We start from the raw sequence: 16,053 nt of genomic DNA on the forward strand, positions 1-16,053 counted from the left end.
AAAGATTTATTTCTGTCTTATTTACTTTTCTTGTTGCCAAGACAAAGTACCTGACACCAAAGTTAAAGGAGAAAAATTTACTTAGCTCACTATTTGTAGAGGTTTCACTCCATAGTCAGCTAGCTCCAAGGCAGAGTGGTGTGGTCAAAGACACAAAAAGCAAGCAATTAAGGGACCTTAACAGCATCTTTCTTCCCCTTTTGTACTGTATCTGGGCTACCAGGATTAGGGCAGTGGCAAATTAATCGGTGGACTGATTTAGTAATCATACACCCTTAATCTCAGCATTACATACTTTAGATTTTTCCACCTCTGAAAAAGCCCTATATATGATTACATAAGGCTGTAGGGAGACATCTAGACACAAAAAGTAAGACTTTTCAGATAGTCCTATTCATTTATAATGTATGTGGTTGCTCAAGAACTTTGATGGAGAGGTTCAATGAGAGTACTATTGCATTCACACCTGCTAATACCAGGTATGAATCAAGGAGAAGTTTCAATATTCAAGTTTTATTGATTCATAGGTAGATGTTAAGATATTAATATGAACAGGAGTTAGGAAAAAGGTGATTGCAATTTTCATGGATGACGTGAGTGGTTCAGGACCTCAATAAAGGAAGTAAGCATCAGCGTGGCAGAAATAGAAAAGAACTAGTAACAGTTTCAACATGATTAATCTGGAATACATATGCTAGGTGCTAAAATCCATAGACAGAAAGACAGTATCCCACAATAGCACTTCTATTAGAAATCTTAAATAGTGAAACTCATAGAAGCAGAATAAAATGGTGCTTTTATATGCAGGACTATTAAGAAAAGCAAATGTATTTGTCAAAATGTGCAAAGTTTCAATTATACAAGATAGGCACATCCTGCTTACTGTACAATGAAGTGTGTATAGTTAACAATATTCTATTGTATACTCAAAATTTTTCTAAGAGAATATATCTTACTATTCTTATTCTACACATACCTATTAACACTAGTAATAACAATAATACTAATAACAAAAATGGCAAGAGGAAACTTTTGGAGGATATGGTATGTTTATGGTATGGTAGGTTTATGGTTATAGTGATGGCTATACAAACTCATCAAGTTGTATCAGTTAGTATGTATAGCTTTTAAATGTTAATCACATCTCAATAAAATAGTTTTAAAGAAAGCTATCTATGACAGTCAATTTACAGGAAAATATTTTAACTCAAACAATGTGTAGCAAATGCTGTTATGAACACTATAGATAAATAACAGTGAATATTTTGAAATTAACTTACAAATGTATTTGACCCTGAGATATTATGAGTGCCCTAGTTATCATGTTGGTTTAAAAGATAAGAAAAAGAATGACTGAAAGCCCTCTGGAGTGGTCACGGAGAGGAGTCTTTGCTTCTTTCCTGTGTTACATTGGACTTTTCACCTACTGAGCTCATTTGAATGTTTCCTCATAAAGTCTCAGATTTTCTTGCAATCATTTTCTCTTCTTGAGGTTAAGGAAAACAAACAAACCAATCCTAAAATATGTTTGATCTTTGTGAAGAATTCACTGCATAAGGTTGTAATGAGTCACCTACCAGTTGAAAACTATGGGCTTGGCATACAGGAGAAATTCAATAAATCTTCATTGCATTAATACAGGAGTCATGGAATGAGATTGGTTTTTACTGTGACATCCTTAAATTTTGAAATTTTTGGACCATAACTCTGCTTTGTTTCCACTTTGCAAATACCTTGGTACTTTTCTGCTTTATTGCAGTTGACTTTAATTTTTTTCTTCCCTAAAGATCAGGTCTAGGGATGGCAAACCTTTTAGAGTTTTCAATGATAACAAACAGCCTGCTGCAGCACACTTGCTATAGGTTTGTCACCACTGACCTAGGGCACAAAAGCTCAGTGGTAGAGTATTTACCTTGCACATGTGGGACAATGGTTCAATCTCCAGCATGCTAAAATCAACCACCACCTAGTGTCTGATAATATCATTATTTTATCTATCAAATCAATCAAATGTTGTCATTATTTTATCTTTCATGTGTCAGAATAAAACTTGAAAAATGTAATTTATGATCTTATTGCAAAGGTTTCCATGAAATGCATCAAGAATAGATTATTTCATTTATTCTATTGACATATTAAATTTCAAGTTAAATATGCAGATATTCCATGCTTACTTGATGTAAGTTGGGATTAAGTTTGCATGCCATTTTTTAAGGGTAAAACTAAACATAAAAAAACAGAACAAAGCAGATCAGAAGCAAAACAATGTAAGTGACACAGATTTCAAAGCAAGACAATAGGAGATCTACAGTGGCTGCCATAATGACTCCTGTTTTCTTGTAAATAGTTGTCTATATCTTCACACACAATGAATTCATACAAAACAATATAGTATCAAATAGATCAGAACAGAGTAATAAAAACATTATGGGCCTTCAAAACCAGACAATATGAAAATTAGCAATGGCTGTCATAATGTCTCTTGTTCTCTTCAAAATAGCTGTCCATACCTTCATGTATTTGAATTCACGTTTTGTACGTTCCGAGAGCAGCTGAGTTAAGCACAGTTGTGCGGGAACAGTTCCAAGTTCTGCTTGCTTGCCTTGTCTGTGCCAGTTCTTAGGAGGAAATTCCCTCTGCTGCTCGTTCCTGTGACTGCCTTCACCCAGGAACTGTTTTCTCCCTCCAGTGCCTACTCTGCTGGATGTGCTACCTCAGCCCCTTGCTGACCCAGAGAATAGATGGATCCACAGCTCTTTAAGGCCAACTTAGCTAACTAGGGGGGACATCGTGCAACCCAGACCTCTGTTGAAATCCCTATTTCTGCCTCCAGGCACATTATTTTTTAAAAAGAAAAAGGAGGAGAAAGGAAAAGGAGATAGAAGTGGGACAAAGGAGGAGAAAAGGATGGATAATTATTTTTCTTCTGAAGGAGAGCAACAATACAAGCCCTATGCAACTTCATTGAAAAGCAACAAGGAGAACTTACAAATTTCAGTATGTTTGCCTTTGTATAAAGGAAATTCACTGCATGGGGAGGATTACTGTAGATCTTTGTATTTCTATGGCTATTCCACAATGATTCTTACATGGCAATACTTGTAGAGTAGCAGGTGGAAGATAGAGCATTTCCCATCCAAAGCATCATCCACAGAAATCCATAGCTCCACTTATTCCTCTCATGTCTATTGAATACACACTTTGATAGCATATTATACTAAAACTGATTTTACGATCTGATTTTAAAGTAACTAATCCTTTTTGATTTGGGTTTCTAAAATGAGCACACAGAAAGTAGTGTTGGTAAGTGTAGATTCATATCAGAGAGTACAGAATGACAGGCAGGAAAGGTGGGTGCACCTGGAAAATAGCATCGCATCTCCTTGCAGTAAGAAGCCTAATTCTACCGGTAAATGTCATGTTAATGCTCTCATCTGTAGTTCCAAAAGTTTAAGAAAACTGAATCTCTTTAAATGAATTATCTAAAAAGATCACTTTGAAAAGAGACTGAAAAAAACTTGATAATCTTTATCAAATGAAAGTTTACATTTTCTATGTAAGTGCTTAAAAGCAGGTGGTAGTTCATCAAAATTGCAAATTAATTTATACTGTCCCATTTGTTTGGCTTTGCCATTTCTTCATATAAAAGCCTATAAAGGAATGGACAGTTTACACTTCTAATTTAATGGACAATTTACACTTCTAAATCACCAGTGCTCATAAAAGCACTATAGAGCACGAGTCTGTTTTTATTCTTGCCTATATGAATCTTATACAAACACACACACACACAGCCATCTGACAGTTTAGATTATATATATATATATATATCTTTATATCTATCTATATATATATCTATATATATCTATATATATCTATATATATCTATATATATATATCTATATATATCTATATATATCTATATATATATATCTATATATATCTATATATATCTATATATATCTATATATATATATCTATATATATCTATATATATCTATATATATCTATATATATATATCTTTATATATATCTATATATCAGCCATCTGACAGTTTAGATTATATATATATATATATATCTTTTTGTATTGTGTAAAAAGTATCTAGAGTGTTAAACAGAACAATGAAACAATGTGTTCCTTGTATATGTTGGAAATAACAAGAAGCTAATTCTTCCAGTTTCCTTGATTGTTTAGCATCACTGTGCCTATCAAAGAGTTTTATTTTCACTCATTCACTTGGTCATTCATTCATTATTTTGTTTTTTATTTATTATCTTTGCTGAAAGCTGAGCATAGGTCAATAATTTTTGAGCATGTAGCTTGGTCAAGTGACCCAGGAAATAGAACAGAAAGACCAAGCAAGGAAGCAAAAGTGATCCAAGAATGTGTTCTCAGGTTCACCATTGTGGCCAAATAGGACTCAGTTTCACAAGTTTCTTCTAATTAAACATAGAATGTGCCTCAGAATAGTCAATAGAAGAAAGGGAGCTTTTATTTATTAGCTCCCAATTCTAGCTGATCAAGCATTGCTCTGTGGAGTGGTAGCTCTAGTGTGCTTCCATATTGTTCTCAAAAGAATAGAAAACTGTTTCTTACGTAAAGTGTTAAGTCCAGAGGCTGATCACAAGAGACATGACACAGAAAAAGCAGATTCCTGTGGGTTATGTCTGCAGAAATGGCTAGGCTGCTGAGGGGCATCTTGATATTCTCACTTAGCAGCTATTGAAAGTGATACTGCATAGTATGTTCTTGGACGTTTGCTATAAAATATCAAAGTAATGAAGTGAGATTAGAAAGGGCCACAAACTAGCATAAATGATATTTGCTGACAATGAAGAGAGTTTCCAGTGGAACAAATTTTAACTGATTTGAAAGAAGCAAAGTAACACAAAAAAAGCAAGGCTGAGATTGAATCAGTGTTAAAAGCAGGAAGACAGAAACAAGTGTGTTAATGTTGTTATGAGACATTAAAGAAGAAGGTACTAGAGAAATAAAACTTTAAGGAATTTTTCTGTAAATGAATTGAAATCACATTTGATGTCTTTCAAAAAACTATGATAGAGTACTAACCTGAAGGCAGGAACAATCAACATGAAATAGACAAAACCTTGTGTCACCAGTCTCACTAGTCCATATTCGTCTATTGATAGCTGTGCTGCATGCTGTGCAGATTGCTTGAGTTCTCCTATGAGAATGGAGACCTTGTTTCCTCAGGTGCTGAAACTGCAGTCAAAAAATCCATATCAGATGTCGTCTCCCTTCAGGAGCTGCCTCAGCTCAAAGTGCACCTACCCTAATCACACTGCTTTCTCATGGGGGCCTATGTCCAGTTATTAACCAGTATGGAAACAGTAAAGTCCTGGTTCCATCACTCAGTGAGTCAACTAATGAGTCATCCAACTTCAAAGCTTTGTAGGATGATAGGCTGGGTCTCCATCTGAGATATTTCCATGACTCATAAGTTTGTATTGGTAGTACTAATGCAAGAATATTAACTTTCCTTAAACATATTTTCTGCCATTTCTCTATTGAAATATCTATAATAAATGTTAGTTGCATAATGACAAAAGTTGTTTTTGTCTTTCCATATTCTCCTCTGTTTGGAGTCAACAGCAGTTGAACCTTTCTCTGTCTACTTTTAGAGAGCATCTTTCCCCCAAGCATCCCTTTCTTCCATGCCTCCTATACGTGTCAGGTAACTACTGCTTCCACATTCTTGTTCATACACTTCTAACCTGCCCGGTGCCTTTCCTTGACCCATATTTCTTTTCACCTTGCTGAAGTTCTCTTTATTCTTAGGGTCCACTTGACATTCTGCCTCCTCTGGTTTCTTTTTATGACCTTTCTTTGCTCTTTCTCTTCTCTGACATATATTGTAGACATTTTCTATGCTGTACAATTTCACTTCCACATTGTTTTTGGATTTTTATCTACTTGTGTGTAGACCTTGCCAATTCAAACTAGATGTAGACACAACTCAATGTTGGTTTTTAATATTCATTTTAGCGTTCCACTGTGTGTTGACCATTAATTATCATTTATTAAACATTTGATTTCTTCCAGATATGCCACTTACTAGTTTCCATGTTTTTACTCACTCAATGTTTGCAAATATCTATCGAAGTATATGTTAGTATTATCCTCATTTTATCATTGAAGAATTTTTCATTGAGGGATTTTACTTAGAATCACAGAATTGTAAGTAGCCAAGCTTGTTTTATCTCATTGCCATGATTTTGTTCTATACGATTTTTCACGTGCTTATATATTCAGGGAAGTATAATGGATCAGTTGATCAAAGTCTAAATCACAGAATATGGGATTTCTTTGTGAGAGCCTGAAAGATAACACGAAATATCACTCGCCTCAGATACAGTTTATTTTTTAAATGCTAACTTTAGTAACACCAATAAAAAAACAGATGTGAACAATGATAGCTAACATATGACGTCTCAAAGTCTCTTTTTTGTAGTAAATTTGGCAGCAAGTCATTCATTTATTTCCCAAATATGATCTGGCATTACTTCATGCATTTTAATTGTCATTAGGGGCATCAAATTATTAGTCATGCTCCTTGAGGAGCTTACATTATAAATAAAGGCAATAGGGACTTTGCAGTCATTTGTACTCTGCAGAGCTAACATTTCCTAGGAGAGTTGTGGTGCTGGAATCATGACTCATGTATTTAGAAATCACAGATGTAATTAAATTCATCAGTACTTGTTCACATTTGTTGTTTCTAGATCAAATAAAACTTACTGGAGAGGAAAATAACAATAATCTGAAAATAGTGTTTAGAAATGTATATTGCTCAAATTATCATACATCTGTGGGCCACTTGTGAGCATGGGATTTGTGTCACTACAGCTCATGAAACAGATTTTTGTTTGGTTCTAAAGAAGAGCTCAAAATTGCCATGGTTAGTGAAAGGAAATCTTTGTGATCTCCTGTTTATCTTAAAAACTTGTATAAATTTTATTTGGTATGTGCTTAAATTTTAAAAAAAATTAAATTAACATCAAAACCAAAAGACCTCAGAAGAAGTTATGTTCATGCCATTATCTAATAGATACTTTGCTGTTGTATAAAACTGCAATTAATTTTAGAAAATAATCGAACGACTCAAAGGCATTGCATACCAGATTCAGTATTTAAACAAATATTCCTCTTTACCATGGGGTCAGCATATTTTTCAATATATATGTAGATGTAAGTTGCATCATTTACATTACTTTCATTCTTGTTAACCATCACAGCTATTAATGAAGAGCAATTCCAAGAATATCATAGGTAGATGGTACAGCACATTTCTCTAAGTGGAAATTTTCATAATTTTGTCTCTTTCCCAGAAGGTCATTTCCCTTGTTCAAATCAAGAATTCAAAGGTCTTTAATCCAGTGGGTAGTCTCTTTTTCTGTTTCAGGGAAATATTTTTCAAATAACTATTCTAGTAAAGAAAGATGTAGGATGTTGTCCTTTATTTTATCTCAACACTGTAATTTTCATCACAGGTAAATGAACTAAGATTTTCAAAATTACGTATAGCTTCCACAATCAAGTCTTTTCACATAAGTTTCATATTTCATTTACCTCACCATGATCCCATCATGGCTGTGAAAACATTCATAATTTTACCTTTCAGTTGTTGGTTTAGAGGGTTACATCCTGAGGGGCAGAAGAAGCTATATAATCTAACTACACGAACCAATCTTTCTCATTCAGATAAACAATATATTCATATGTCCATGTTTTGCCCTTTTTGTTGGTATTATTTTGGCCAAGATTGGTTTTTTCCTCACTACAACAGTAAACTCTGTAGCTCATTCTCAAAACTATTTTATTTCACATTTGTCACAGGTGATAGTGATGACTGTTGGTTATTTTATGTTACCTTAGTCATTCCCTTGATTTACCATTTACCAGCCCCCTTAATGGACTCAGAATCTTGATTTACTTAGAAAAAATATGTTTTAAAACTTTTAGACTATAGCTTGTGTATAATGTAGCAGTTATACACATTAAGATTTTTTCCATATTGCAGAATTGAAGACAGCGTCACCTTTCTAATCAAATAAAAGATAGCAAGTATAAAATTAACCTTTTTATCATGAAAGGACATATACATTTAATGTTCTTATTTAATGTATCTTATTTAATGTTGCATCATATTTAATGTTCATTTGCAACACAGAATTGATATTAAACAGATATTTAAATCCTTTGAGGCAATCTTGTTGCAGATAATTGACTAATGGGATTTCTTAGACAGTATGGGACACTCACCCAGAGTCAAGAGAATGCTAAAAGACAACCCCAGAGTGCCTTGATGGTAGCAGTTGATAAATGGGTAAATATTCTCAGACACTGAAATAATTAACCCTTTTGTCTTTGTAATCACTTTGCATGCTGCAGAGGAGGAAGCTTTAATTTGTTTACCTCAGGTTAACTTACCTCACTCTCTTGATGTGGGAAATGTTAGCTGTGACCAGCGCTGGCCCTGCAGATGATGACAGTATGGAAGGAGCACAGGATGGGAGGACAGGGACCTGGATGAACCTCTATAGCAAAGCTATGCCAATCTGAAATGGCTGCTAGTAGGAGAGAGAGAAATGAACCCCTGCCTCATGTATTTTGAGGTTTCTCAATTAAATCTGCTACTTTACCATGACTACACATCTGACCTAGGCAGGCTAAGATACCAGATTAACTGACTGTCTTTAGCAGATCATTATTTCTTTGGAAGAATTGATGAGCAATAATTACCTTCGGAGATTAATTTTAGGCAGTCAAAAGAAAAAAAAAACATCCAGTGCAGTTTTCACAGAATAACAAGTGCCCTGTACAGTTTTTCTGGAAGCAGGCAATGCAAACCTATTGCTGTGTTTACTGCAGGATGGTTTTGAAAGCTTTGTTTGCTACATCACTCATGATTGCAATGTTAAAATGTCCCTTAAAACATTTTTTGGAGGTAAAGAACCAAAGAAGTCTTTATTCCTCTGGGAGAGAGATCTATTTTGATTTTGACAGAAAAGCTGTGCATGACAATGTTTTTCCATTTATTTGGTGCTAGGAAGTTTAGAGTCTGATTTACAGTGCATATTTAAACTTATTCAGTTTTTTTATGGTCTGCAAAGTAGTATCATTTGGGAGGACTTTGATTTTGCATTCCTAACCTTAGTTTCACTTTTTCAGATTGGACTTTTAAACTTTTCTTTTATATTTAGAATTTATTTTATTTTATTCTTTATTGCTACCAGACTTAATTACTATTTGAAGGCAAGCAGACTGTAACTGAAGGAGAAACTAATTCAACAATAAGAATGTTCATGTTTATAAAACATAAATGTTCTATTTTTCAGGAAACTATTCTTTTTCTATCTTTGAAAATTCCCTATTCTCTTTTCACTGTTTCTGTATATTTTTCCCATTCTGCATTTCCTAAATCTCTCAAATAAACCTCTGTATCTTTGATTATGGTGAGTTAGCCTCATTGGATGAGTTCAGTTGGGTTCAGGTTTTGTGGTGCCTAAAGTTTATACAATGCTGAGGACCCCCCTTTACTAAAAGAACAAAAAGATTCAATAGAGGAGAAATAAATCTGATCTAAAAATGAACTATAGGATCAGGAATGTAGCACAGTGGTATAGCACCTGCCAGGCAAACTCAAGGTCATGAGTTCGATTTGCAGTACCCCCTCCTCACAAGAAAGGATTATAGATCAAAACAGATGTGGCTCAAATATATATATTTTCTCTCATCAACCATGATTTTGTCATCCCTGAAGTACAGTTCATATTCAAGGCAAGATAAATGCTCAATTCTTTCTAAAAAAGTTATCCATTCTCACTCTCCCATTTATCTATCTATCTACTATCTATCTATGGAGACTATACATATAAATTCACACACACACACACACACATATACACTGATACAGTATATATACATACTATGTATACTGTCTCATCTGTATATGACAAAGGTTAACAAGTATGTGCAGTACTCAATATCCTGTAATCATTAGGAAAATTCAAAATAAAATTCACCTGATTGTGAAAGCCCACTCAGGACCCTTTTGGTCTCTATCCCAGAGAGTAATTTTCTTTTTCTCAATAAACCTGCTTGCAAGTTCCCATGTTGTCCCAATCTAGGGTCCTTTCTGTCTATCTCTCTCAGACAGAGGCTTTCTTTCCCTCAATAAATATCTTCTGCTCTTTAAAAAAAATTACCTGATTGCAGTAGAGATGACTATTATCAAAAAATATAACATAAGTAATGCTGGCAGGGATATGAGGCAAATGCAACCCATGCACAGTTTGAAATGCAAATTAATTCAGTCATTGTGGAAGGTAGTATGAAGTTTCCTCAAAAATTAAAAATAGAACTACCATATCATTCTGCAAACCACTACTAGGTAAATATCTAAAGGAAATGAGATCCATATGTGTTTTTTTTTTTTATTTTAAAGAGGGTAAAATTAAACATAACCAAAACAGAACATAAGAAAACAATGTAAGAGACATAAATTTCAAAGCAAGACAACCAGAGATCTTCACTATCTTATTATCTTTGTTTTCTTCAAAATAGTTGTCCATATCTTCACATACAGTGAATTCATACAAATCAACATAGTATAAAAGTAATCAAAACAGGATGATGAAAGTGTTTTAGGTCTTCAAGACCAGACAATAGGGAAGTCAACAATGGCTGTCATAATGTCTCTCATTCTCTTCAAAATAGTTATCCATACCTTTCGTTATGTTGAAATTAAACAAAACACAACATACTAAAATCACTCTGAACAAATAATAATAGTATTGTGGGATTTCACATCATGACACTACAGAGTCAGCACTGGGTACTGTGGTGTCTCTTTTTCTTCAGAATAGTTGTTCATTTCATCATGCATTATACAATCAGTTGTTATAGACTGTTTATAAGTTCTACACATGCATGAGTCTCTACATGTATATCCATCCTTTTTGTATTAGAGGGAAAAACCAAACAAAGCAAGATAAACTAAACAAATTCCTAGAAAAATACGCAGTGAAAAAGGCAAATAAAGCCACAATACCAGGTAATCTACAGTGGTTACTATGATGTCTCTTGTTATCTTCAATAGAATTGTCTATATCACCAAGAATAGTATAATTGAATATAGCAGTACATAACAATATTAATAAAAATGAAATATTGGAGACATTATAAGACTTCAAAAGCAGATAATAATCAAACCACAGTGGGTATCCTAGTGAATCTTGTCATTTTCAGTGTAGTTGCCTATACCCTCAGATTTCATACTATCAATCAAAACAGATTCGAATAAAATCAGTCAATACAAAACAGCAGCATAACAAAACAGATTCAAATAAGATCAGTCATAATAAGACAGTGTAAGTTAAACAGGGTTTCAAATTAATAGGAAATTAAGGATGATTATAGTACTACATCCTGCTATTTTCAAGATAGCTGTCTGTTCCCTCAAATCTAGTACAAGTAGACAAACTGGAACAGAATATAATCCATCTAAACAGAGTGATAAGAGCAGTATAGATTTCAAATCCTGATACACTATTAACAATATCCTCTGCCTTCCTTTTTTAGATGATTGTTCCCCTTTCACTCCCACAGGATGCACTGCACATTTTTGGTCCCACCAACTCCCTCAGTTTTTAGATTGGGCGGGGGGAGGAGGACCTGCTATTTACTTAAGTGGTTCCGAACTTTCTCACTCCTGGACTTGATGTCAAGTTGCATTCCTTTACATACAAAAGCCTGAAGGTTTTCCTTCATTATAGCTGAGTATTTCTCTATTGCACAAAAGTATCATGTCTTTCCCACCTATCTGCAGGTGCTGGTAGTTGCCCCTATTTCTCTCTGGTTCCTTGTCACGTAGAGCATTGTTTTCTCATATTTGACTTTTGGTCCACAAACCCTGTTTCAAGTTCATTATATTTCTTATACAGAGCATCTCGATGGACCCAACCTCCTGATATACTCTGCCTGTGTTTATTTTGTTAGTGTATCAAGGTCCTCTAAGTTAGAGATTATAGCCAACCATCTCTGCCTCATTTCTGCTACACTATTTTTCTGCTATTGATTGTCTACTTTTCTCCTTCATTCCATTGTCTGCTCCATTCATTGAGGCCTCTCTGCCACTGTTTCTGAAAACCTGGTGTTTTTTTTTTTCCTGTCTCTAGAATGTCCTTCAGTATTTTTTGTAGGCTTGGATTGGTGGTCACAAATTCCCCCAGTTCCTCTTTCTCATGGAAGCATCTTGTTTCTCCATTAATTTTGAGAGACAGTTTTTCAGGGTACATCAATCTAGGTTGGAGGTTATTTTCTTTCAGGGCCTGGAGTACTCCCCCAAGCTCTTTTTGATTTGATAGTTTGTGTCAAGAAGTCTGCTGTGATTTTGATGGTTTTTTTTGTATAGGTGATCTGTTTCTTTTCCTGACAGCTTTTAATATTCTGTCCTTGTGATGAATTTCTGGGATCTTGGTTATTATATGTCTGGGTATAGCTCTGTTTTGGTTGTATGAAGTTCTGTATGCCTCATACATCTGAATATCATCATTTCCTTTCCCTGTGCTTGGGAAGTTTTCCTTAATTATTTCTGTGAAGAGCCTTTGTAGTTCCTTTGTATGTACCCCTGCTTTTTCACTCACATTTTTTATTCTTAAGCTATAGATCCTCTTGTCAACTTCTAGCCTTTGTGTTGCTACTGCCTGTTTACTTGTTATTTTAAAAGAGTGTTCCTTTCACAGACATTGCAAACCTACCTTCAAGTTTTATTAATCTATCTCTAGTTTCTCTCCAGCAATTTTTGCAGCTTTTTATGGAGTTTTTAATTTCCTGGTAATATCTTTGAGTCTGTTTCATGTATTCTAGGTTTTCTTTATATTCTTCATTAAATGTTTCTCTCCTTTTTTGTGTGTTCTTCCATTGTTCCCTCTGTGTCTTCTTGTAGGGTGCTTAGCATTTCTTTTATTAATCTTCTTATGTCTTGCTTTACCTGAATTATTATTTCAGTTTTGAGCTCATCATGAGGTCACGAAGATATCTCTTTATGTCTGTTGATGCCATGTCTGGTATTGCATGTTTGCTGCCCTCAATCTCTTTTGTATTTACCTTTCTTGGATGAATATTTGCTGGGATGGGGGTTGGGGGCTGGGAGCTTTTTCTTATTTCTTTCTCTTGTCATATTTTTGGTTTCTTCCATACAGGTGTATAGTGGAGGTCCCAACCCCTTTCCTTGATGGCTATGGTTCTTCTGAAGCATGATGACTAAAGAATTCTGCCCTCTCCAGTTTTCTGTTGGTCATTGAGATGCAAGCAGGGGTAGCATATACGGCCTATCACCTCTAAGCCAGTCAGCCTGTGGGGGCCTTCACCACATTAATATGTGCCATGCATACAGAATCAGTTTGGGACAACTCACTTTGTCTTGGCCATGGGCATGAACAAGGTCAAGTATATCCCACCAATCTGCTCTGGGCAGGGAGCAACCAACTGAAGTCACTGCTATTCCTAGTTCAGGCCCATCCTGCCTGATTCTAACATGTCATGTAGTTGGTCACCCCTTTCCCATGGGAGGGTCTTATTCCGAGCACTTACCTAGGTTTAGTGCAGGTCTCTACAGCAGCTCCTTTCTCCACTGGGCTCACCGACCCCCAACTTCAGGGTGACCACAACTCTGGTGGTGAGTGCACTGCGATCATGAGTTTTGCAGGCTCCAGCCAGACCCTGTGGCTTTGAATCTGAGCTTCTTTGATGGTAGTCCCATGACCGCATGTTTGACCAGCTCTTTTTCCTTTAGTTTCTTTATGGGTCAAGAGGATCCATCTCCCTCTGTCTGTTCCTCTCCAAGATGTTTTATTCCAGCATCTGAGTTGTTTCTCTCAGTGAAGCTTTGTATTTTGCTGCTTACTGATCCATCATTTTTAAGCTCTGCCCTTGAGATCAGTATGTTAAAGAGATATCTATAGTTCCATGTTTATTGCAGAACTATTCACAATTTTCATGATAAAATCATCCTTAGTTTCCATCAACAGATGAATTCATAAAGAAAATATGGTACAAATACATAATGGAATGCTATTCAGTCATTTAAAAATGAGATCCTGTCATTTTCAACAATATAGATGGAATGGGAGATCATTATATTAAATGAAATAATTCAGAAACATAAAGTCGAGTACTGTATGATCTCAATGTGAAATCTGAAAAAGCTGATCTCAAAGCTGAGTGGTAGGATTAAGAAGTATAGTCGAATGGTACAACACTTGCATGTCTTGCCTGGAGGACTTGGATCTAATTCCCAACACACAAAAAAGAGGAAGTGGAAGGCCAAGAACAGGAAGTTGCTGAGAATAGAATAGTGTTACCAGAGGCTATGAAAATAGGAGAGAGGGAAGAATAGGGAAGGCTAATCAATGTTATAATAGATGATGTATAATGGGAGTTATAATAGAAGTAAGAAGTTCTGGTATGCTGTTGCACAGTGAGTTGAACAAAGATAAAAATAATGAACTATAAATTTCAAAAAGCTAGAAGAATAAAATTTGAATGTCTTCATCATTAAGAAATGATATTTGAGAAGGTATATATGATTAAGTGAATTTATTATTATTATCATTATTATTTTATTACTTTGAAGGTAGTAAAATACAACAAAACAAGACAACAAAGCCAATTGAGACAATGCAGTGAAATTAGTACAGAACTTCAGAGCAGGATACCAGTATAACAGTAATAGGTACCATAGTATATCTTATTATCTTCACAATAGTTGTCCATTCAATTAGGTATAGCAAAATCAAACCAAAACCAGAACATTATAATACCTATAAAAACAGAAAATTGAATACAGCAAAACAATTAATCAGAACAAAGCAAAACAATGAAAGCAGTATTTGCCTTCAAAGAGAAGAATGAAGGAAATCCCAAATATCTGCTATATTGCATAAGGTCATCCTCCCAAGAGATGCTCAGATCCCTAGGCCAGATCACATAATCAGCCGAACAACACAAGCATTTAGTTGCTTTATGTGCCTTAGTTGTTATCAACTCTGGATGTCTTCAACATCATCCAGTTGCTAACCAGGGTGGGGAGGGGGATAGGGAAGGTAGGATGGTACGTTTGATTCTCAGCCCAAGGGCCAGTAGGCTCACGGGAGACCCTGACTTGTTCTCTTCCTGGAGCACCCACTGCTTACTTGCACTGCTGTTGCTTACCAGGAAGGAGGGCATGTTGCTTTTTTAATTATAATTTTAATTTTATTTAAAAGGAAAAAGAGAAAAAACAAAACAAAACAGTGTAAGGGTACAAGTAATACAGATTTACAAAAAAAAAAAAAAAAAAAACAGTAAGAAATCACCAGTTAATAGATTACACATTGTCATCTTAGAAATAGTTGCTCAAGTCATGGGATCAAAACATTCAAAGTGGACATTCAAACAGTGAGACTGCAAACAGTTGTGTTCAGTGACCCAACAAAAACTCAGTAATATGGTCATCTATCGTAACACACCTAAACACACTTGCAGTTGTATCCTTTAAAGCACTTTTTTCCCCCTCTCTTTTTTTACAACAAAATTTATACATTTTGAGTTTTATTATTCACATAGTTCTTATTACTTTTTTTTGGAAGAGAATAAAAAAAATATGATAAAACGATACTGTCAGTCAAAACCAAGGATAGACATAGCACATGATGTAAAAACAGAGTACAAGCTTATCAACAATGGTTATCATAATGCCTCTTGCTTCCTTAAAAAGAACTGCCGATATCAGTAGGTATAATAAAGTTGAACGAAACAGTACAGAACAAGACCAATAAAACCTAAACATTGGAGACGTTACAGGACTTCAAAAGAAGATAATAGTTAAACCAGAATGGGCATCATAGTGAATCTTATTGCCTTCAAAGTAGTTGCCTATACCCTCAACCTTGATACTATCAAACAGAATGAAACAGAATCTAATCAGTCAAAACAAGATAGTGGGAGTAATACAGGACTTCAAATCAAGTTAATAGGAAATCAAA

The sequence above is a fragment of the Cavia porcellus genome, unplaced genomic scaffold (assembly GCF_034190915.1).
Source record: "Cavia porcellus strain 051 isolate PalLab524CR breed Dunkin Hartley unplaced genomic scaffold, mCavPor4.1 scaffold_8, whole genome shotgun sequence".
Lineage (NCBI taxonomy): Eukaryota > Metazoa > Chordata > Mammalia > Rodentia > Caviidae > Cavia > Cavia porcellus.